Below are 22,367 nucleotides of genomic sequence, written 5' to 3' on the forward strand. Positions count from 1 at the left end.
AAACTTACTGGATGGGAGAGCGGCAGTGGAAGTGATGGAAATGACAGCATTGCAGGAGGTATTACATCACACAGTTCATGGATAATTAAGTCCTGCATTGCTTACTCAAGGGAGTTCCTAGCTGGTTTATGGAAAGCAAGTAATAACTGGTTGAGTAAGAATTACGTAAGAGGCCATCCAATAGACAATGAGGAATGCTAAGCATGAGAAAGAATTGAGTAGAACTATTTACTATTAAATGATTGCTCTAGAATTTAACAAGAAAATAGAATTTGGTGATATAATTGTACTAGTTTGTAAGTAGTGATAAATTTACTGGGCACAGCTGAATGAAATTGAGACACCGTCCACCACTAATGCAAGAGTGTACTTAACTGGGTCAGTTCAGGCTAGTGAAGCAAAATTGCAACAGGGGATGCACACTGATATGACAAGTACTGTCTCCAAGGCATCGAGGCAGTTATGGCCAAGCAAACAGTCCAGAGGCATAATACACTGACACAGCAGAAAGGCAGAGCCACTGTGGTGTGGATTATCAGACTAAGTAATTTTCATAAAGATACTCTGGAATGGTATTAACCACAGTAAAATAAATTCATCAATGAGAATTATGAGTGTGAGTAAGGACTGAAGTATTGTTACTTTGAAATTGTTATTTTAATAAACAGTGAATTTCATTAAAAGTCTTTTGGTTGATTATTAAATATAAACTAGAACATTAGGGGAGAGTCATGCAATATCAGCCAGCTTACAGTACTGACCACTACTGTGATATCCCTTTCCACCTCCACACAGCAGAAATGTACAGTAACCAAAAGCAGGGGTGTGTTGGGGGTTGGGTTGTTTGGGGGGAAGAGACCAAACAGCGAGGTCATCGGTCTAATCGGATTAGGGAAGGATGGGAAAGGAAGTCGGCCGTGCCCTTTCAAAGGAACCATTCCGGCATTTGCCTGGAGCGATTTAGGGAAATCACGGAAAACCTAAACCAGGATGGCCAGATGCAGGATTGAACCGTCGTCCTCCCGAATATGAGTCCAGTGTGCTAACCACTGCGCCACCTTGCTCGGTCCAGGGGTGTGTATCCATGTGCACTGGAGCCTAATACCTCGTTCCTCTCTTGCTTTTTCTACTGTCAGTGCTTGATGGTGTGGTTACTGTAGCTCTTAGCACACAGAAAATATTTTGTGGTCTGTGATGTCTCTCCTGATGGTAAGTTGCTATATTTCGGTTACCTATGTTACAGACAGACAACAATCAAGATAAATAGAATAAAAGAAACTTCATGTACAGTAAATAGGGGCAAAGCTAAGGGCAGTGTCAACTTACTTCATCAAAATATCAGGGGGATAAAAAATAAAGTAGATGAGCTATTAGTGTGTTTAGATGAACTCAAAAATAAGAATGAGAGTGATATACTCTGTCTGTCTGAACACCATGTAACTGCAGGCATGGATACTGTCAGTATAAATGGGTATAATTTAGCATCTTTCTTTTGTAGATCTAGGGTGGATAAAGAATGAGTTGCTATTTTCATAAAACAAGGTTATAAGTACAAAACTGTAGAAGTAAGCAAATGTTGTGTTGATCAGCACTTGGAGGTTTGTGCATGTGAACTTCAGCTAGATAACATAGTACTGATATCAGCAACAGTGTACAGGTCCCCATTAGGACACTGGGAGCTATTCATAAAAAAGTTTGACTCCCTATTATGCTGTTTGTCAGACAAAAAGAAGAAGTTATTAATCTGTGGTGATTTCAATGTAAACTTTATAAGTAATTCTGATAGGAAAACTGAACTAGAAGCGTTATTAACAGCATATAGCTTAGAATTAGTGGTCAATTTCCCTACACATATAGCCCAAGACAGTAGCACTCTAATAGATAATGTATTTGTACAGAAGTAGTTTAACACTATAAAAATTATTTTAACACACTTATAAAAGTTGTAAGGAAATCAAGAAATACGTATGTTAGAGAAGAAATTAACAACTCCGGCAATAAAATCAAATCTAATATGGAATGTTATTAAAAGGGAGACAGGAAAAGTATCCACTGGGGTAGGTAGTATTACTATTAAAGAGAATGAGACCATCCTAACCAAAAGTATATAAGTTGCTAAGGTATTTGACAACCATTTCTCAAGTGTAAGAGAAAAATTTGGTGAGAATAGTTCAAAAGAAAAAGCCAGGCAGTACGTGGAAGAGGCAGTTTTGAAAAATTTTAGTCAGATTAAGTTTCACCTAACAACCTCTTATGAAATAAGTAAAATTATTAAATCTTTGAAAAATAAATGTTCTGTTGGAGTAGATGACATCTCTAATAAGATATTAAAACAATGTGGAGCAATTACAGCTGATGTTCTGAGTCACATATGTAATGCATCACTAACTCAAGGAATTTTCCCAGACAGGTTAAAATGTGCCATTGTCAGGCCTCTCTACAAAAGGGGGGACACCACAGATGTCAATAATTATTGGCCACTATCCTTGCTTACAGCACTTTCAAAAATCTTCAGGAAAATAATTTACTCGGGCGGTTAGCCATCACAACAGTAATGGGATACTTAGTAAATCACAGTTTGGATTTCAAAAATGCTGTTCCACTGAGACAGCAATATACAATTTCACTGTCCACATAATATAGTCTTTAAATAGTAAAATGTCACCAACAGGAATTTTCTGTGACTTGTCCAAAGCATTTGATTGTGTGAATCATGACATTATGTTACAGAAATTACAACTCTATGATATAAATGGAATAGCATATGAGTGGTTTAAGTCATACCTACAGAGCAGGAAACAAAAAGTTTTTTTATATGGGTCAAGTGATTCGAATAAGTTTGCCACTTCATCTAACTGGGGTGAAATTACATTAGGTGTTCCACGGGGTTCAATGTGAATGACATCCCTTATCTGAAACAAGAAGCTGAACTGACTGTTTGCTGATGCTACAAGCATCATTATTAATCCAGTAAAAGAACCTCCAATTGAAAATGATACAAACAAGGTCTTTGGAAAAGTCATTAATTGGTTTTCTGCAAATGGGCTTGCTCTAAACTTTGAAAAAATGCAGTACATCCAATTTTCTGATGGGAAAGGTACAGTTCCTTCAATAAATATAACACATCAGCAGAAGTCAATAGACAGGGTAGAGTATACTAAGTTTTTGGGTGTACATATAGATGAGAATCTTAATTGGAAAATTCATATTTTCGATCTTCTAAAGCGACTAGGTTCAGCAACTTTTCCAATCAGAATAATTGCCAATTTTGAGGATATAGAAATTAGTAAGCTAACATACTTTTACTCTCTGATGTCATATGGAATAATATTTTGGGGTAACTCAACACTTAGACAAGGAGTATTCAATGCTCAAAAGAAAGTAGTTAGTATAATGTGTGGGGTTCATAGTCGCACGTCTTGTAGGTATCTTTTTAGAAGATTGGGAATTCTTACAACAGCCTCCTGGAGCATCTACTCACTAATGAAATTTGTTCTCAATAACATGGACCAGTTTAAAAACAACAGTGACATTCGTGATTATAATACCAGAAAAAAAAAGACACACTATCCTTCAGTCAACCTATCTTTGGCACATAAAAAGGTAAAATATGCTGCTATAAAATTTTTTGACAAAGTACCAGATGAAATAAAATGTCTGGCAGGCAGCAGTAATAGCTTAAAAAATAAATTGAAATCATATCTCCTTGACAACTCCTTCTATGCCATAGATGAATTATGAATAGGAATAAATAAATCTGTAAATCTAATATATGCATGTTGTTCCATTTAAGGGAATGGGGTGAATAATGTGTATATATATATATATATATATGGCCCAAACTCTTTGCCTTTACAAATGTCTGCTTGTGTCTGTGTATATGCGGATGGATATGTGTGTGTGTGCGAGTGTATACCTGTCCTTTTTTCCCCCTAAGGTAAGTCTTTCCGCTCCCGGGATTGGAATGACTCCTTACCCTCTCCCTTAAAACCCATATCCTTTTGTCTTTCCTTCTCCTTCCCTCTTTCCTGACAAGGCAACCGTTGGTTGCGAAAGCTAGAATTTTGTGTGTATGTTTGTGTTTGTTTGTGTGTCTATCGACCTGCCAGGGCTTTTGTTTGGTAAGTCTCATCATCTTTCTTTTTAAATATATATATGTATATATATATATATTAAAAAATCTTGTTTCATATGTGCATTTCTTGTGCACTTGACACGTTCCACATCATAACAGCTACTGTACCGTGCAGTTGATCAATTGAACATGCAAGCAACTAACTAACTAATGTAAGGAATGATATCTAACAAACGTTCCATGATAATTTCTATAAAATAGCAAATAATATGGCTATAAGCTACTGTGTGTTTGTCATACGATACCGGCTTCCTGATTGTCTTTCTGTATCAGCCAGAGGTAATTTCAATTTTCAAATTATATTTTCTTGATCTTACTTCTTTTCAGATTGAAATGGTGGAAAATGAGAAAAAAATTAGAGGAAAATTGAATGAAAAGTGTATGAAAATGTGAACATGGTAACATCCAATAAAACAACCATGAGGGAGGTGGCTGAAGCTTTTTCAATGATCAGAAAAGAAAAAGATCATACTAAAGAGAAGAGATTGAAAGCAGAAAAAAATAAAGTCTAAGAAGGAGTTTAAGAAGCTGAACATAAGTCTGGTGTTCCACAGTAAAACATGCAAAGGGTGGCCCTGGAAAACCAATTACAAGCAGCGAAGAAAACTGGAATTTATAGAACTATGGGTTAACAGAAGAGACTGAAAAGCACATTATGTGTTTGGATCATTTGAATGTGACTGGGTGCTGTGTACCAAGTACAGAGGCTAGGTACATTTTGGATGTGTGGATCAGGGGAATATTTTGTATTTTATTAGTGAACTCCGTAAAGTAGTGAGCTAAACATTTGTGAACTGAGCTCAAATAGTAGCAATAAGTTTGCATGCTTATGTGCTCTATTACTATTCAATAAGTATGAGTGGATTGTGTGATTAATTACTGATATCATCACAGAAAAGACAAGGCCAATAATGCAAACCAATTTCTGCAAGCCTTGAAATTGTAATTATTTTACTTTTGATGTAACTGGGTACTATAAATAAAAAATAAAAATCATTACACTGTTGTATTCATAGAACATGCCTTGTGGTGGTAAAAGAATAGTATAGTAATTTTCTGATTAACCACCACAGTTACACATTAAAGTCGAAAAACTTAAGCTGGGCGATACTGCACGACTCTTCCCTATACTGTCTATTAAATTACAATGAACACTCCTTCAAAGGATAGTGAAAGATCAAAACAGTGCCATAGGACTAGTAAAAGGCACAAAATCTCTCTTCCCTTGTTCACCTGCAAATAGTTTCGTTGCACCCAACTAAATAGTTTACAATGGCCTTTATTCAGTTCACGACAGCTAAATAAATATTGGAAATGCAGCGAGAGAGCGCAAAGGGTTAGACAACACATGGGTGATGCACTGGGCCATGAGCTGTGCATGGCCCATGTCCCCACCATCATGCCCTGGTTTTAAATGTACGTCCACCTCACTACGTTAATTTAAATTATTACTGTCACTGAGGTGCTACTTTGCCTGTCCGTGACCGGTGCTGGCAGCACATATCGATATATCCCCTCTTGTAGTACCTTTGCTCGACTGCTATTACTTCCAGGTCATTGTCTGTCATAAGCGAGTTGCGATAGCGAGTTTGGCTCATGAGTTTGGGCTGCCAGTCAGTTGGAATGCGTCTGGAGTGCAGACCGGACCTGACAGTTTGGGAGCTGCAATGCAGCACTTGTGCAGTCAGGTTGGAGCAGCAGTGAGGCCTGCATCGACATGGCTCACCTGACCATTGCCACCACGCATCACTTGAGCTGGGCCACACAGTCTTGGTGGATCGTTGGTCGGTCGTCCTACCAGACGACGCGTTTCGGCTTGTTGATCATTCATGGGTCAGCCGTGTCTATGTGCATCAACTCCCAATTTGTCTTGGTGCATGCTTAGTTACTGTTGGGTATCGTTCAGGTCTTAGTGCAAGTGTTTATCAGGTTGTGTGTGTAGTTTGTGTGAATTTGATTGATGAGTTATTTTAAAGGTTTTCGATATATTGGCTCTGATAGGTCAGTCGTCTTATGGGGTGATGTGTAACATGTTCTCTGAGGATTTCTGGGCCCCTTCAATTACCATCTTGTGGAACTTGGGCCGGTTCTTTCCTGGTTCAGGGATGTTGTTTAGCCAGTGGGCGTGTTCCCTCTGCATGGTTGGGTGTGAGCCAGTATTTCCACTGTTGTGTGTCTGGAAGTGAGTGGGAGACCCACCAGCAGTGCAGTCATGACGGAGCAGCAGTCGCGGACGGACCAGTGGGCAGTCAGTCAGTTTCTGCGGATGAGGGAAGTTATCTCCACACGATGCAGTCAGCTGGGACCGCTGGCAGCCCCTGAGCAGTGTTGGAGTGTGTGTATGGAGCTGTCCGATCACTAAGAGCTTCGTGGTTCACCAATCCAGAGCATCAAAGTTGAGTACCGTATTTACTCGAATCTAAGCCGCACTCGAATCTTAGCCGCACCTGAAAAATGTCACTCGAAATAAAGGAAAAAAAAATTTTCCGAATCTAAGCCGCACCTGAAATTTGAGACTCGAAATTCAAGGGGACAGAAAAGTTTTAGGCCGCACCTCCAAATCGAAACAAAGTTGGTCCATTGCAATATGAGACACAATTTAGGTCGAATGAATGACGATATAGCTACAGTAGTTTGGTTCGAATCGTAAGCTTAGCAGTTAAGCTTTACCACGTAGCCATTGCTATGCGTCAGGCGCTCCGTCCCAATTTATACGGGTACCCTTCCTTTTTCACGTGCTTCGTCTGGTTTGAATCGATTGCTTATTTTGCTTTGATCTGATAAGTGCCGTTTTCTTTGTTATAGGTGTTTGCGTCACTCTTAAGCTGAAAATGCATTACTGCACTGTGTCATGCATTGTTTGTCGCATTCTGATAGTGTGTGTTTACGGCCTGTCGCGGTTCGCGGCATGGCTTGCTTTTGTGTGCGCTACCGCCGTGTACAATAAAAAAAGAGGAATCATCTCATTAACGAAACAATGGCAAGAGACTGCTATTTGTTGTTACTTACACTGCTGCTTTCTTTGATAATGATCAACAAGAATCAAATAATAAACTGCATATGATAGAACATGTTATGAACGAGAGTTACGCGAAAATTTTTCTCTGTTTGAAAATCTTTGCGGCCGCTTCTTTATTACATCAAATTCTGCACAGAAATTAGAGTCATCTTAGATTTAAAAATCTAGTCACTTGCTGTGCTTCATTTCTGACTGTATCACTATTAGGCATAAGAATAATACGAATATAAACACGACACGATACGTATATTCTTCCGCGTTTGCTGTTGTCTCACTCTAGTTTCGTAGTTTATTAGGCAGACAGGATTTAAATGAGATAGCAGCAAACACGAAAGAATACATGGCAAAATGTTTATATTCATATTATTCTTATGGTGAAGAGAATACTGTATGTGATTCAAATTTCATCAGGTTCCTATTAGCAACCATCTCTTCTCACAGATAGGAAAAAATTCAGAACGTAGAGTTGGCCATATTGACAAACATCCCAAACAGTCTTGCCAGTCAGATTTTCGTAGTACACTGAAATTGTGCTACATTCGAAGATGAACAATACGGAATTTGTATTTACTTCGTTGGATAATGTATGAAAATGCAGTGGTCGAAACTTGCGGCGGAGAAAAAAAGCTCGTCTTATACTTTTTTTTTTTTTAATTTATTTACTGACGCAGAGGTTTTGGCGCCAGTATTTATCTTTGTGCCTACAAAGCATGCCTGCGTAGTGCTACATAGATTCGACGGCAGAAGTGAGTTGGGCGGCACGTACCAACATTTTTCATAACTTCCGCTTGCTTTGCACTCGATTCTAAGCCGCAGGCGATTTTTTGGATTACAAAAACCGGAAAAAAAGTGCAGCTTAGATTCGAGTAAATACGGTAGTGGTTTCAATTACCCAAGTCACATACATTCATGTTGCGGTGGTTCATTTCGGTGGTTTGCTGTTGGGGAGGTTCTCCTGTGAGCAACACTGAGTGTTTCTACTGCTGAAATTTAGCCGCCATGCAGTACAATTAACCATTTTGGTCGACTACAATTTGAGTGCACCAGTGGAGTTTTCTGTCTTGTGGCTGTTAGTGTTCTGGTTACCTGCCCTGGACACTGATGTAAATTCAGGCAGTGTTCTTTTGGGCGAAGTTAACTATATTACCGTGTTTCAAATTAAAGTGTACCAGTGGAATTTTCTGCCTAGTGGCCATTAGTGTTCCAGTTACCTGCCCTGGCCACTGGCGTTATTTCAGGCAGCATCCTGTCCTCACCATGTTGTCGCTGTCCAACATGGAGTGTAATTTGCCATCTAATACATACTCCATTGTGGATTATCATGTTTGTAACCTTTTATGGTTTGAGTTCTCATGTACTGATTGACGGGAAGTGAGTCATTGTGTCGGTCGGTCCGTGGCTGTCCCCTGGTTGGGTTCTGATGGATCAAGTATAGTTGGGCTCACCACCTGTCTTGCCTAGGTGAACGAGGGCAGACCGACCTCCCTGGAGGCTTCTGAGTGACACCGGTGTTTAATTATCTGTTGTCAGCTACTTTAAATTCAAGGCTTATTGTTACTTTTTTTAAAAATTTTGCTAAATTAATTTTTAAATTTATCTTTCAAGCTTAAACATTGCGGCCTTCTGCCTGTAAAAGATTATGGTAATATATTTTAAAATTTTGAAACTTAATTGTGGCCTTCAGCCATTGGTATTGCACCTTGCATATGTATATTCCATCTGCTTGGCCTTAAGGCTATCCATGTAGCCATGATACATTTTTTAAATTTATTTGACTTACCTTTTTAATTGCATTTTAATTTTGTTGATATTTAAGATTTCTTGTTGTTAAACATTCTGGCCTTCTGCCTTTAAAAGTCTATGGTAATATATTCTACAATTTTGAAATTTAATTTTGGCTCTCAGCCATTTGTATTGCACTTTGCGTATGTTTGCTGTTTTTTTTTTTTAAAGTTATTTTATTGATATCATGACTGGATTTTTAACTTGTTGATTTGTTAAGATTTCTTGTTTGGAGGCCTTCAGCAGTGAAAGAGTTGCATTCAGTAAAGGTCTGGCTATGTGTCGCTTTGGTTGTAAAGGTTATTAAATTACAATAAATGACAACAGAAGGTGAAACTGACCTCAACCCTTGGCCCTTTCCACAATCCTATTACCTGTTCTGCCCAGCGGGTTTAGCGAGCGTATCAGGCCAGTCTTTCTGTTTCTACCCAGAAAAGTATAATGCTCCGAAAACTATTGCTGCCCACTTCTTAATGTAATACTTGCATTTACTTCATGCTACCCATCATGAACACATGGTGCTAAGTACTTCCAACATATAAGAGGCAGTCAAATGAAAACCGAACACCTGCTATAGTGGGACCATGGAATGGTTCCATTCAAGAGTAGTCACCAAAAGTGTTAAAACTTTTATTCCACTTGGAAACGAGGTGATCAGTTCCTGTTTCACAGAACGTGGTCAACTGCTGAAGGATGCACAACTGCACCCACTTTTGCACTTCCATGTCTCACTGAAACTGACATCCATGCTTGTATTTCTTCTGGTTGGTGAAGATGTGAAAAACACAGATTGAAAGACCCGGGCTGTATGAAGGATGTTGCAGTGTTTGCTAATCAAATTGCAGAAACATAGCCTTCGACCTTTTGGCAGGGAAGGGGGAGGGGGCCGTTATCAAGCAACAGAATGATTCCATCCGACAGCATTCTGACAGCACAAGGGCAATCAGTAAAGCAAACAGTGGAAATATCCCCCCCCCCTCCCACACACACATACACACCCCACCCTGCCAAAGAAATCCAAAGCTGTTCTCACAAGTTCCAGTGAGGTCATGATGACTTTCTTCTTTGACTACCAGGGCTCTCCGCTGGTTCAGTTCTTCGAGCATGGAACCACAATCAATGTGCAGTGCTATGAAGACACTTTGAAGAAACTGTGATGTGTTATAAAGTTTAAATGGCCAGGAATGCTGTCGGACAGAATCATCTTGTTGTATGATAACGCCATCCCCATACTGCTAGTCAGATGACGGCTATGCTTCAACAATTTTGTTGGGAAACAATGTAACATCCTCCGTATTGTCTAGATCTTTCACCCTATGATTTTCGCATCTTTGGCGACCTGAGGAAAGACATGGGTGGACGTCAGTTTCAGTCAGATGTGGAATTGCAAATGTGGGTGTGTTGTGCATCCGTCGGTGGTCGACCGCGTTCTACGAAAGAGGAATTGAACTTCTCATCTCCCGGTGGGATAACTGTCTTAACATGTGTGGTAATACTTTTGAGTGGAACCACTACATGCTCCTGATGTGGTGGGTGTTCGGTTTTCATTTGACTGACCCTCATGCATAACATAACATAAAAGTTAGCGCTAAATGTTCGACTTGCACCCAAAGTGCACACTACAGGCAGATGTGGCAAAATGCCACCGCAGGCTGGAGCGTCACATTGTATGCAGCCACTTGCCAATGCATATCACCCTACCGCCCGCTCTCTTACATGCACGTCACTGTAGTGTGTAGGTGGATGTCCTAACAATACGTAATTAAAAGTCCTAATTTTTCCCATGTTCAAAGCACCTAGTGGGCAAGTGTGCCGCCCTGAAGACAGATGATTTCTGGTTAGCAGTCCAGACCTCTTATCACTTTTTTTTTCCAGTGTGTCCAAAACGTTTGCAAAATATGAGGGTGGATTGAAAAGTTCTCAGAACAGAATAGAAAAAAGTACTTACATCACTGAAACTTTTTTATTTTTCAATTTAGTCTCCTTGTAGATTAATGCACTTAGTCCAACGATGTTCGACTGCTTTGATACCATCTTGAAAATGAGTTTCCTCCAGGCCTGCAAAGTAGTTGTCAACTCTGGCTATGAATTCTTCGTCTGAAATGAATCTTCGTCCACCAAGACAAAATTTCAGTTTTGGGAAGAGATGGAAGTCTGACGGAGCCATATTAGGTGAATATGGTGTATATACACCCCTGGAAATTGAAATAAGAACACCGTGAATTCATTGTTCCAGGAAGGGGAAACTTTATTGACACATTCCTGGGGTCAGATACATCACATGATCACACTGACAGAACCACAGGCACATAGACACAGGCAACAGAGCATGCACAATGTCGGCACTAGTACAGTGTATATCCACCTTTCGCAGCAATGCAGGCTGCTATTCTCCCATGGAGACGATCATAGAGATGCTGGATGTAGTCCTGTGGAACGGCTTGCCATGCCATTTCCACTTGGCGCCTCAGTTGGACCAGCGTTCATGCTGGACGTGCAGACCGCGTGAGACGACGCTTCATCCAGTCCCAAACATGCTCAATGGGGGACAGATCCGGAGATCTTGCTGGCCAGGGTAGTTGACTTACACCTTCTAGAGCACGTTGGGTGGCACGGGATACATGCGGACGTGCATTGTCCTGTTGGAACAGCAAGTTCCCTTGCCGGTCTAGGAATGGTAGAACGATGGGTTCGATGACGGTTTGGATGTACCGTGCACTATTCAGTGTCCCCTCGACGATCACCAGTGGTGTACGGCCAGTGTAGAAGATCGCTCCCCACACCATGAAGCCGGGTGTTGGCCCTGTGTGCCTCGGTCGTATGCAGTCCTGATTGTGGCGCTCACATGCACGGCGCCAAACACGCATACGACCATCATTGGCACCAAGGCAGAAGCGACTCTCATCGCTGAAGACGAGATGTCTCCATTCGTCCCTCCATTCGCGCCTGTCAAGACACCACTGGAGGCGGGCTGCACGATGTTGGGGCGTGAGCGGAAGACGGCCTAACGGTGTGCGGGACCGTAGCCCAGCTTCATGGAGACGGTTGCGAATGGTCCTCGCCGATACCCCAGGAGCAACAGTGTCCCTAATTTGCTGGGAAGTGGCGGTGCGGTCCCCTACGGCGCTGCGTAGGATCCTACGGTCTTGGCGTGCATCCGTGCATTGCTGCGGTCCGGTCCCAGGTCGACGGGCACGTGCACCTTCCGCCGACCACTGGCGACAACATCGATGTACTGTGGAGACCTCACGCCCCACGTGTTGAGCAATTCGGCGGTACGTCCACCCGGCCTCCCGCATGCCCACTATACGCCCTCGCTCAAAGTCCGTCAACTGCACATTCGGTTCACGTCCACGCTGTCGCGGCATGCTACCAGTGTTAAAGACTGCGATGGAGCTCCGTATGCCACGGCAAACTGGCTGACACTGACGGCGGCGGTGCAGAAATGCTGCGCAGCTAGCGCCATTCGACGGCCAACACCACGGTTCCTGGTGTGTCCGCTGTGCCGTGCGTGTGATCATTGCTTGTACAGCCCTCTCGCAGTGTCCGGAGCAAGTATGGTGGGTCTGACACACCGGTGTCAATGTGTTCTTTTTTCCATTTCCAGGAGTGTACCTTAGTTTGTGTAATTCTGCCATGGTGACGACACATGTGTGCGGGTGCGCATTGTCTTGATGTCAAGAGTCACGGCACACATATTGCAGATAATGTTTTCATTTCACGAGCAATTTCACGCACTTTCAGTTGGCGATCCTCCATGACCATTTTGTGCACTTGTGCAATGATTTTTGGAGTAGTGACACAGCTTGGCCAACCACTGTGCAGATCATCATCTAAACTCTCCCGACCAAAATTAAATTCATTTGTCCACTTGGAAACAGTTGAATATGAAGGACCAGAGTCCCCCAGTGTATTCTGGAAATCAACATGAATGTCCTTTGCTTTCATACCTTTCTTTGCGAAGTACTTAATCACTGCTCGAATCTTGATTTTTTTTTTCCATCGCCGCAAATCACTACACGGGAATAACAACAGAGCTACGTCACCACCACTGCTCTCTTTCAAGAGCACTGGCGTGGCATGTGTTTACAGACAACAATCCAATGAATATCATGTAAACAACTCGTTGTGCTAGCGCTGACTTCTCGTGGTGATTCCGAGAACTTTTCAAAAAATGGTTCAAATGGCTCTGAGCACTATGGGACTTAACTTCTGAGGTCATCAGTCCCCTAGAACTTAGAACTACTTAAACCTAACTAATCTAAGGACGTCACACACATCCATGCCCGAGGAAGGATTCGAACCTGCGACCGTAGCGGTAGCATGGTCCCAGACTGTACGCCTAGAACTGCAGGGCCACCCCGGCCGGCAGAACTTTTCAAATCACCCTCGTATCTGCTAGCTAACTTTTTATTCTCTGAAAGGTTATCAGTAAGAATAACCCATTTCGATTTCAGGAAACATGGGCATAATCTTCCTAGCAGATGAAATCAATTTCGCTTTCTCTGCTATTGGGCAACATGATTCCAGCCACTACTTCAACGACTGCTTCGTTTACTGTGTGAATTTGTGAATTCGCAATTCATCTACAGTAAGAAACTGGTGCAGGAAATTAGGAAATTTATTAAAAAAAATTTTAACTCTTCGCAGAATTTCTTTTATGCATTGGTCAACGTTCAACAGCTGCAGCAGCCGTTCTGCATAAAGCTTTCTATTCTTTACGAAAAATGAACTATACTCTGTACTATTATTCTTTCTTCTGATACAAACACCTTACTCTCTTAATCTACTATCGCTGAGTACCATATTAGGCTTGTCTTCCTGTTTTCCTCTGTGCTCGCAGTTCTGGGACAAGCTTCACTTGGATCACCTTCAAGAGAAGGATGTTCATTTGCATTCCTTACCTGTGAATAACGAATGAGCACTCTCCTTGTAAATGTTCGACAACTTCAGATAAATTTCCGTGGACGAAAAGCCACCTAAAAAACATGTAGTTTCATGGAGGCCCGATATTACAGGTTATCCATTTGAACAAAATACCGTACACAGCACGACTGCTTTAAAAAAGCAGTATGAAAAAAAACCTGTGATTCAGATAAAGTTGACATTTTACCTATCTTGTTAATATAGTTGCGTGAACGTACGTCAAACATTTTGTTTATATTAACACCATCTCAGCAAGCTAAGCATTGAATTTTTTACTTGTCCACGTACTTGCTCAACACCTGAACTCGGCAATTTAGGCAAAGCTGCCCTTACGGCCAGTGGAAGAACTGCACAACTAGCAAGAGATCTATGATTTTGTCTTGGCCACTCCCACAACACGTTTTTAAGCTCTATCAAGGAATGTAGCAATGTTAAGCTAAAGAGTTATATAATATTTCTATTATACTATTAAAAATACGTAAAATGTTATTTTTAATACTTTAACTGATTAGATGACAAAAAGTTAATTTAAGAAAATAAAGTAACAAAAAGCGAGCTTCAATTGGAAGTACTTTTATTCACAAGATACTGCAAGCTAGCTATAACATTTAGCACGAAGCACACACTTCAAGTAGAGAAGTTTCACCATTTCACTGTTCCACAGATTCGTTCTGGTGAAATATATATTTGTCTTTCTTATCAGCTTTTGGTACCAAACCAGAGCGGACACCATTTAGTCGACAGTAACACTATATTTGCATACTTCTTAAGCTACTTACAAAAATGTAAGTATTAGGGTGGGCTGATTCAAACGAGGAGTTAAGACGAAAATGAAAACTCTCGCACACATTTGTTGCTTTCCAAATACGCTATCTAATCGAAAGTATCCAGACACCTACTGGTGGAAATTAATATGGGTGTGTCTATGATCACTTTTATGACAGCTTCACCTATGCTGGAAACACTTTCATTGCGTCTGAATATCTGCGGAGGAATGGCGGCTCTCTCTTCTTCAAGAGCCGATAGTAGACAAGGTTTTGATGCTGGACGCTGGGGTCTGGAGCGAAATCAACGACCCAGAGGTGTTCCGCTCGGTTCTGATCAGGAATGGGAGTAGAGCAGCCATTTCAGGAAATGCGTCTACACCCACCCACCTTTAGCGTTATCTTAAGCAGAAGTCCTCTCACATTTAGCGGTTTCTTCAGCAGAACAAGGGATCACGGCCTAACCACGAAAAACACTTCCTTACCTTAAACATAACTCTTTTCGTAGTTTACTGTTGGTACCACACATGACGCAAGGTAACGTTCTCTAGACATTCGCCAAAATCAAACCTATCCATCGGATTGCCACAGTGTACAGCGTGATCCATCACCCCAAATCACTTGTTTTCAGTGTCCGCGGCACGTGGTCATGCGGTAGCGTTCTTGCTTCCTGCGCAGGGGGTCCCGGGTTCGATTCCCAGCGGGTCAGGGATTTTCTCTGCCTCGAGATGACTGGGTGTTGTGTGTCTTTCATCATCATTTCATCCTCATTTACTCACAAGTCGTCGTAGTGGCATTAAAGAACTTATGGAGCGGCGGTCTCCCGGCCACCAATGCCATACGCTCATTACTTGTTTTCAGTCATTCAGTGGCCGACAGCGTTGTTCTTTCCACCATCTAATGTGTCACTTAGCGCTGACCACGGGAATGTGTGGCTTATGAGCAGCTGGTCGACCACTGTACCCTATTCCTTTTAACTACCTACGCACTCTCTGTGTGCTATCTGCTGTCTTTGGAATTCGCGAGTGATTCCTTCTGCTGATTTCATGCGATCTTTTACAAACACCCTCTGCAATTCTATGTCGTACCAGTCTGTCAGTACATGTAGTCTGCTTGGTCTTGGTGGAGATGTGGTTGTTCCTTCACGTTTCAGTTTCACATCACTTCACCAACATCGACTTGGGCAGCTTTAGAAGGTTTGAAGCGTCCCTGATGATCTGTTACTCAGGTGACTAGTCCAATGACTAGTCCACTTTCGAAGTCACTGAGCTCTCCTGCCTGCTGTTACTGCTACTCTACCAACAACACATCACTCCCCACGTCCTTATACAGGGTGCGTCAAAAAAATGTATACACACTTTGAACTGTCGTAGACAGTTTATTTCCCGTTCTACAAGGTTAAATATCTATAAGAAAGTAATGTTATGTTTCTTCATTAGGTGGCAGCAGTGACAAGGAAGTAACTGCAACATGGCGGAGTGCGTTTGAGCTTTGAAGCGCGGAAGCAGATAATTAAGTGGTACTGGAAGTTTCAGAATGTAGCTGCGGTTCGAAGACAGTGGAGAAGTGAGTATGGTACAGAACCACCTTCAAGGTTAACAATTACATGTCTACGAGACAAATTCGAAATTCGTGGAACAGTGTGTGATGTGCATAAAGGTCGATCAGGGCGACCTCGTTCAGCTACAAGTGATGATTCGACAACTGTGGTCTTGGAACTGTTTCAGCGTTCGCCTCAAAAATCTTCAAGGCAAGCGGCACGTGAGAGTAATGTAAGTGCTAGTAGTGTGCTATGCATTCTGAAGTAAGGCAAGTTTCGTGTGTATATTCCAAGGCTGGTGCAACAGCTAAGTGACGACGATACAGGTCGAAGGTTAGAATTTTGTAAATGGGTTCAGGGGATGGTGAGACGTGAACCGGGATTTATGGATAGCATAATTTGGTCGGATAAAGCCCAATTCAAACTTAATGGAACTGTCAATAGGCACAATTGTGTGTACTGGGCTGAAGATAATCCTCACATTACAGTTGAAAAGGCTGTGAATTTGCCTGGTGTAAATGTGTGGTATGGTTTGTCTGCAAGGGAACTCATTGGACCTTTCCGCTTTGAAGGTACTGTTACTGGAGAAACGTACAATGCTTGCTGACTCCATATTCCCTGCAATTCGTGCATTATACAGTAATGATCAGTTTTATTTCCAACAAGATGGCGCCCCGCCGCACTATCATAGGGACGTACGAGCATACCTGGATCACAATGTGCCAGGCCAGTGGATAGGACGCAGGGGACCAATCGAGTTTCCTGCACGCTCTCCAGACCTCACGCCACTGGATTTCTTCTCATGGGGCACAGTAAAAGACGAAGTGTACAAACGTAAACCACGTAACCTGGACTCACTTTGGAATGAGATTCAGGCGGTGTGCGCAGAAATCTCATTGGACACTTTGGTACAATGTACGGAATCACTGCTGACTCGTACTCAGAAATGTATTGATGCTGAAGGCCACCAGTTTTAACATTAATCACATTTGCAAAGTACATTTATTTTTCCAATTGGTCTTTAAGCTTTCCATTTCCAGAAATTTAACATTGTAGAACGGGAAATAAATTTTCTGTGACGCTTCAAAGTGTGTATACATTTTTTTGGCGCACCCTGTATATTGGCCAGTACGCCTCTAGTGACATCTAGTCGTCAATTTCGCTTTAGATAGCGTGTCTGGGCGCCGTGGATCAGATAGTGTATGTGTAAGAGCTTTTTCACCTGAAGGGCAACTTGTGGAATTCAAGTAGGTGTAATGGACACTTCCTAGACTTTGTCAGAGTAATGGAGTTAGTGTCCGCTGAAACGTAACAGCTATTACCTTTTCCACTTCTTTAAAGTTTATTACCACCAGATTCTTGTTCACATTTGATTAGCTGAAAGGCTAATAACATATCAACAATAATCCCAAGCATAGAAAAATATGGGCAATAAAGGTAATACTACATCATTGGAACTTTTATGATGAAATAAACCTATACAATATATTCCTTTTGCCTTAAGCAGGCACTGTAATTGGTAGGAATGTTTAAAACCATACTATTTACTTAAAATCGCTAAAATATGTTTACGATCTTTGTTTGGGACACACATTTTAAATCGGATCTTATTTGTAACTAAAAAGCCACATTAAATTAATACGATTCTTGCTATGTCATTGCAAAGCATTTTCCTGTCTGTGTGAAGTGTAATTATCATGTTATTAACAAAAAAGCTAATTACAATACATGTTGTTGTGGTCTTCAGTCCTGAGACTGGTTTGATGCAGCTCTCCATGCTACTCTATCGTGTGCAAGCTTTTTCGTCTCCCAGTAACTACTGCAAACTACATCCTTCTGAATCTGCTTAGTGTATTCATTTCTTGGTCTGCCTCTACGATTTTTACCCTCCACGCTGCCCTCCAATACTAAATTGGTGATCCCTCGATGTCTCAGAACATGTCCTACCAACCGATCCCTTCTTCTAGCCAAGTTGTGCCACAAGCTCCTCTTCTCCCCAATTCTATTCAATACCTCCTCATTAGTTATGTGATGTACCCATCTAATCTTCAGCATTATTCTGTAACACCACATTTCGAAAGCTTCTATTCTCTTCTTGTCTAAACTATTTATCGTCCATGTTCCACTTCCATACATGGCTACACTCCATACAAATACTTTCAGAAACAACTTCCTGACACTTAAATCTATACTCGATGTTAACAAATTTTTCTTATTCAATAATGCTTTCCTTGCCATTGCCAGTCTACATTTTATATCCTCTCTACTTTGACCATCATCAGTTATTTTGCTCCCCAAATAGCAAAACTCCTTGACTACTTTAAGTGTCTCATTTCCTAATCTAATTCCCTCAGCATCACCCGACTTAATTCGACTACATTCCACTATCATCGTTTTGCTTTTGTTGATGTTCATCTTATATCTTCCTTTCAAGACACTATCCATTCTGTTCAACTGCCCTTCCAAGTCCTTTGCTGTCTCTGACAGAATTACAATGTCATCGGCGAACCTTAAAGTTTTTATTTCTTCTCCATGGATTTTAATACCTACTCCAAATTTTTCTTTTGTTTCCTTCACTGCTTTCTCAATATACAGATTGAATAACATTAGGGAGTGGCTACAACCCTGTCTCACTACCTTCCCAACCACTGCTTCCCATTCATGTCCCTCGACTCTTATAACAGCCATCTGGTTTCTGTACAAATTGTAAATAGCCTTTCGCTCCCTGTATTTTACCCCTGCCACGTTTAGAATTTGAAAGAGAGTATTCCAGTCAACATTGTCAAAAGCTTTCTCTAAGTCTACAAATGCTAGAAACGTAGGTGTGCCTTCCCTTAATCTTTCTTCTAAGATAAGTCGTAGGGTCAGTATTGCCTCACGTGTTCCAATACTTCTACGGAATCCAAACTGGTCTTCCCCGAGGTCAGTTTCTACTAGTTTTTCCATTCGTCTCTAAAGAATTCACGTGAGTGTTTTGCAGCCATGACTTATTAAACTGATAGTTCGGTAATTTTCGCATCTGTCAACACCTGCTTTCTTTGGGAATGGAATTATTATATTATTCTTGAAGTCTGAGGTATTTCGCCTGTCTCATATATCTTACTCACCAGATGGTAGAGTTTTGTCGGGACTGGCTCTCCCAAGGCTGTCAGTAGTTCTAATGGAATGTTGTCTAGTCCTGGGGCCTTGTTTCGACTTAGGTCTTTCAGTGATCTGTCAAACTCTTCACGCAGTATCATATCTCCCATTTCATCTTCATCTGCAATCTCTTCCATTTCCATAGTATTGTCCTCAAGTACTTCGCCCCTGTATAGACCCTCTATATACTCCTTCCACCTTACTGCTTTACCTTCTTTGCTTAGAACTGTGGTTTCCATCTGAGTTCTTGATATTCATGCAAGTGGTTCTCTTTTCTCCAAAGGTCTCTTTAATTTTTCTGTAGGAAGTATCTATCTTACCCCTGGTGAGATAAGCCTCTACATCCGTACATTTGTCCTCTAGCCATGCCTGCTTAGCCATTTTGCACTTCCTGTCGATCTCATTTTTGTGACGTTTGTATTCCTTTTCGCCTGCTTCATGTACTGCATTTTTATATTTTCTCCTTTCATCAATTAACTTCAATATTTCTTCTGTTACCCTCGTCTTTTTACCTACTTTATCCTCTGCTGCCTTCACTACTTCATCCCTCAAAACTAGCCATTCCTCTTCTGCTGTATTTCTTTCACCCATTCCTGTCAATTGTTCCCTTATGCTCTCCCTGAAACTCTGTACAATCTCTGGTTCTTTCAGTTTATCCAGGTCCCATCTCCTTAAATTCCCACCTTTTTGCAGTTTCTTCAGTTTTAATCTACAGTTCATAACCAATAGATTGTGGTCAGAGTCCACATCTGCCCCTGGAAATATCTTACAATTTAAAACCTGGTTCCTAAATCTCTGTCTTACCATTATATAATCTATCTGAAACCTATCAGTATCTACAGGCTTCTACCATGTATACAACCTTCTTTTATGATTCTTGACTCAAGTGTTAGCTATGATTAAGTTGTGCTCTGTGCAAAATTGTACCAGGCGGCTTCCTCTTTCATATCTTCCCCCCAATCCATATTCACCTACTATGTTTCCTTCTCTCCCTTTTCCTACTACCGAATTCCAGCCACCCATGACTATTAAATTTTCCTCTCCCTTCACTATCTGAATAATTTATTTTATTTCATCATACATTTCTTCAATTTCTTCGTCATCTGCAGAGCTAGTTGGCATATAAACTTCTACTACTGTAGTAGGCGTGGGCTTCGTGTCTATCTTGGCCACAATAAGGCGTTCACTATGCTGTTTGTAGTAGCTTAACCACACTCCTATTTTTTTATTCAGTATTAAACCTACTCCTGCATTACCCCTGTTTGATTTTGTATTTATAACCCTGTATTCGCCTGACCAAAAGTCTTGTTCCTCCTGCCACCGTACTTCACTAATTCCCACTATATCTAACTTTAACCTATCCATTTCCCTTTTTAAATTTTCTAACCTACCTGCCCGATGAAGGGATCTGACATTCCACGCTCTGATCCATGGAACGCCAGTTTTCTTTCTCCTGATAAGGACGTCCTCTTGAGTAGTCCCCGCCCGGAGATCCGAATGGGGGGCTATTTTACCTCCGGAATATTTTACCCAAGAGGTTGCCATTTTCATTTAACCATACAGTAAAGCTGCATGCCCTTGGGAAAAATTACGGCTGTAGTTTCCCCTTGCTTTCAGCTGTTCGCAGTACCAGCACAGCAAGGCCGTTTTGGTTAGTGTTACAAGGCCAGATCAGTCAATCATCCAGACTGTTGCCCCTGCAACTACTGAAAAGGCTGCTGCCCCTCTTCAGGAACCACACGTTTGTCTGGCCTCTCAACAGATAACCCCTCCGTTGTGGTTGCACCTACGGTATGGCTATCTGTATCGGTGAAGCACGTAAGCCTCTCCACCAATGGCGAGGTCCATGGTTCATGGGGGGTTACAATACATAAACAAACTATTTTAAGGCACAAACAATCCTGTTGGACGAACATCCGCAACTGAGCATTGTACCAGAGGTTGAAAATACCGCTTCAGTTGTAAAGTTGTTTTATTTTCAAGGGATCCCCTGGATTCTGTGTAAGATAGAATACCACACTGGCTCTACACTCCTATTCTTAGATCTGGAAATTTCTTTGCAGGACAGTAATGTCCACTTTAACATATTTAGAAAACCAACTATGACTAGTTTTATCATTCATTGCTCTTCAGTTCATCCAAAGCAGCAAAAAATTGCAGCTGTTCATGCTATGCCTTACCGCGCGGCCAGAGTCCCTCTCTCAAAAGAAAATTACCAGTCCGAGTTGGATACCATTAAATTCATAGCACATGCTAGCGGCTACCAGTCAAATGTTGTTGATGTTCTTCATCAGCAAATGCATTCGAAAGCCGCTTCCAATGATTGTATGGGATTACCCTTCCGTCTACTAATAATGATAATTTTAACAGGACAGGATTGGCAAATGGCTTAGAAAAAAGGGGGTTATACCTGCCTTCTTCACCCCGCATAAGGTCGGGCACCTATTGAAGTACCACAAAACCAGAGAACACAATCGCTATGTACAATCGGGCATGTATTGCATCTAGTGATGTCCTTCTGCATACATAGGCCAAACTGGCCGCTCCTTTTAACACACGGTTGAGAGAGCATCAGGATATTAACAATTCCAAATCTGCTCTCACTAACCACCGGAAGGATCACCGCCAATTGCAGCGTTCTACATACTCAACGTAAGGGCCCGGTTTTAAACATTTTAGAAGACAGAAATCATCCGCATCATTTGCCATGATCTGTCTGGCATTTTGAACGAGCAAACTGCGTTTAAGCACGCAGTCCTCCTGAATAACTTTTCTTTTTTGAAGCAGTGTCCAGCCCCTCTTCCTTCTCTGGCCCCTGATTACTTTACGCCATACATGTACAGGGTGTTAGAAAAAGGTACGGCCAAACTTTCAGGAAACATTCCTCACATACAAATAAAGAAAAGATGTTATGTGGACATGTGCCCGGAAACGCTTAATTTCCATGTTAGAGCTCATTTTAGTTTGTTCTTCCACCTACGTTCAATGGAGCACGTTATCATTATTTCATACGGGATGCTCTACCTGTGCTGCTAGAACATGTGCCTTTACAAGTAAGACACA

General features: G+C 41.5%; 2 protein-coding genes across 2 annotated transcripts in view; one reads left to right on the top strand and one right to left on the bottom strand.

Annotated features, from left to right (window-relative positions):
• LOC126188558 (ribonuclease H1-like) overlaps positions 1 to 5,080 on the top strand; it is a 211,126-nt gene extending 206,046 nt beyond the window's left edge. Inside the window, exon 7 of the mRNA XM_049930178.1 lies at positions 4,463 to 5,080. The gene's annotated coding sequence lies outside the window, so the exon portion shown is untranslated. The remainder of the gene's footprint in view (positions 1 to 4,462) is intronic.
• The window catches only part of LOC126188547 (solute carrier family 22 member 7-like), a 172,560-nt gene that overhangs the window by 76,541 nt on the left and 73,652 nt on the right, over positions 1 to 22,367 (bottom strand). The window lies entirely within an intron of this gene.

Source organism: Schistocerca cancellata, chromosome 1 (assembly GCF_023864275.1).
Source record: "Schistocerca cancellata isolate TAMUIC-IGC-003103 chromosome 1, iqSchCanc2.1, whole genome shotgun sequence".
Taxonomy (NCBI): Eukaryota; Metazoa; Arthropoda; class Insecta; order Orthoptera; family Acrididae; genus Schistocerca; species Schistocerca cancellata.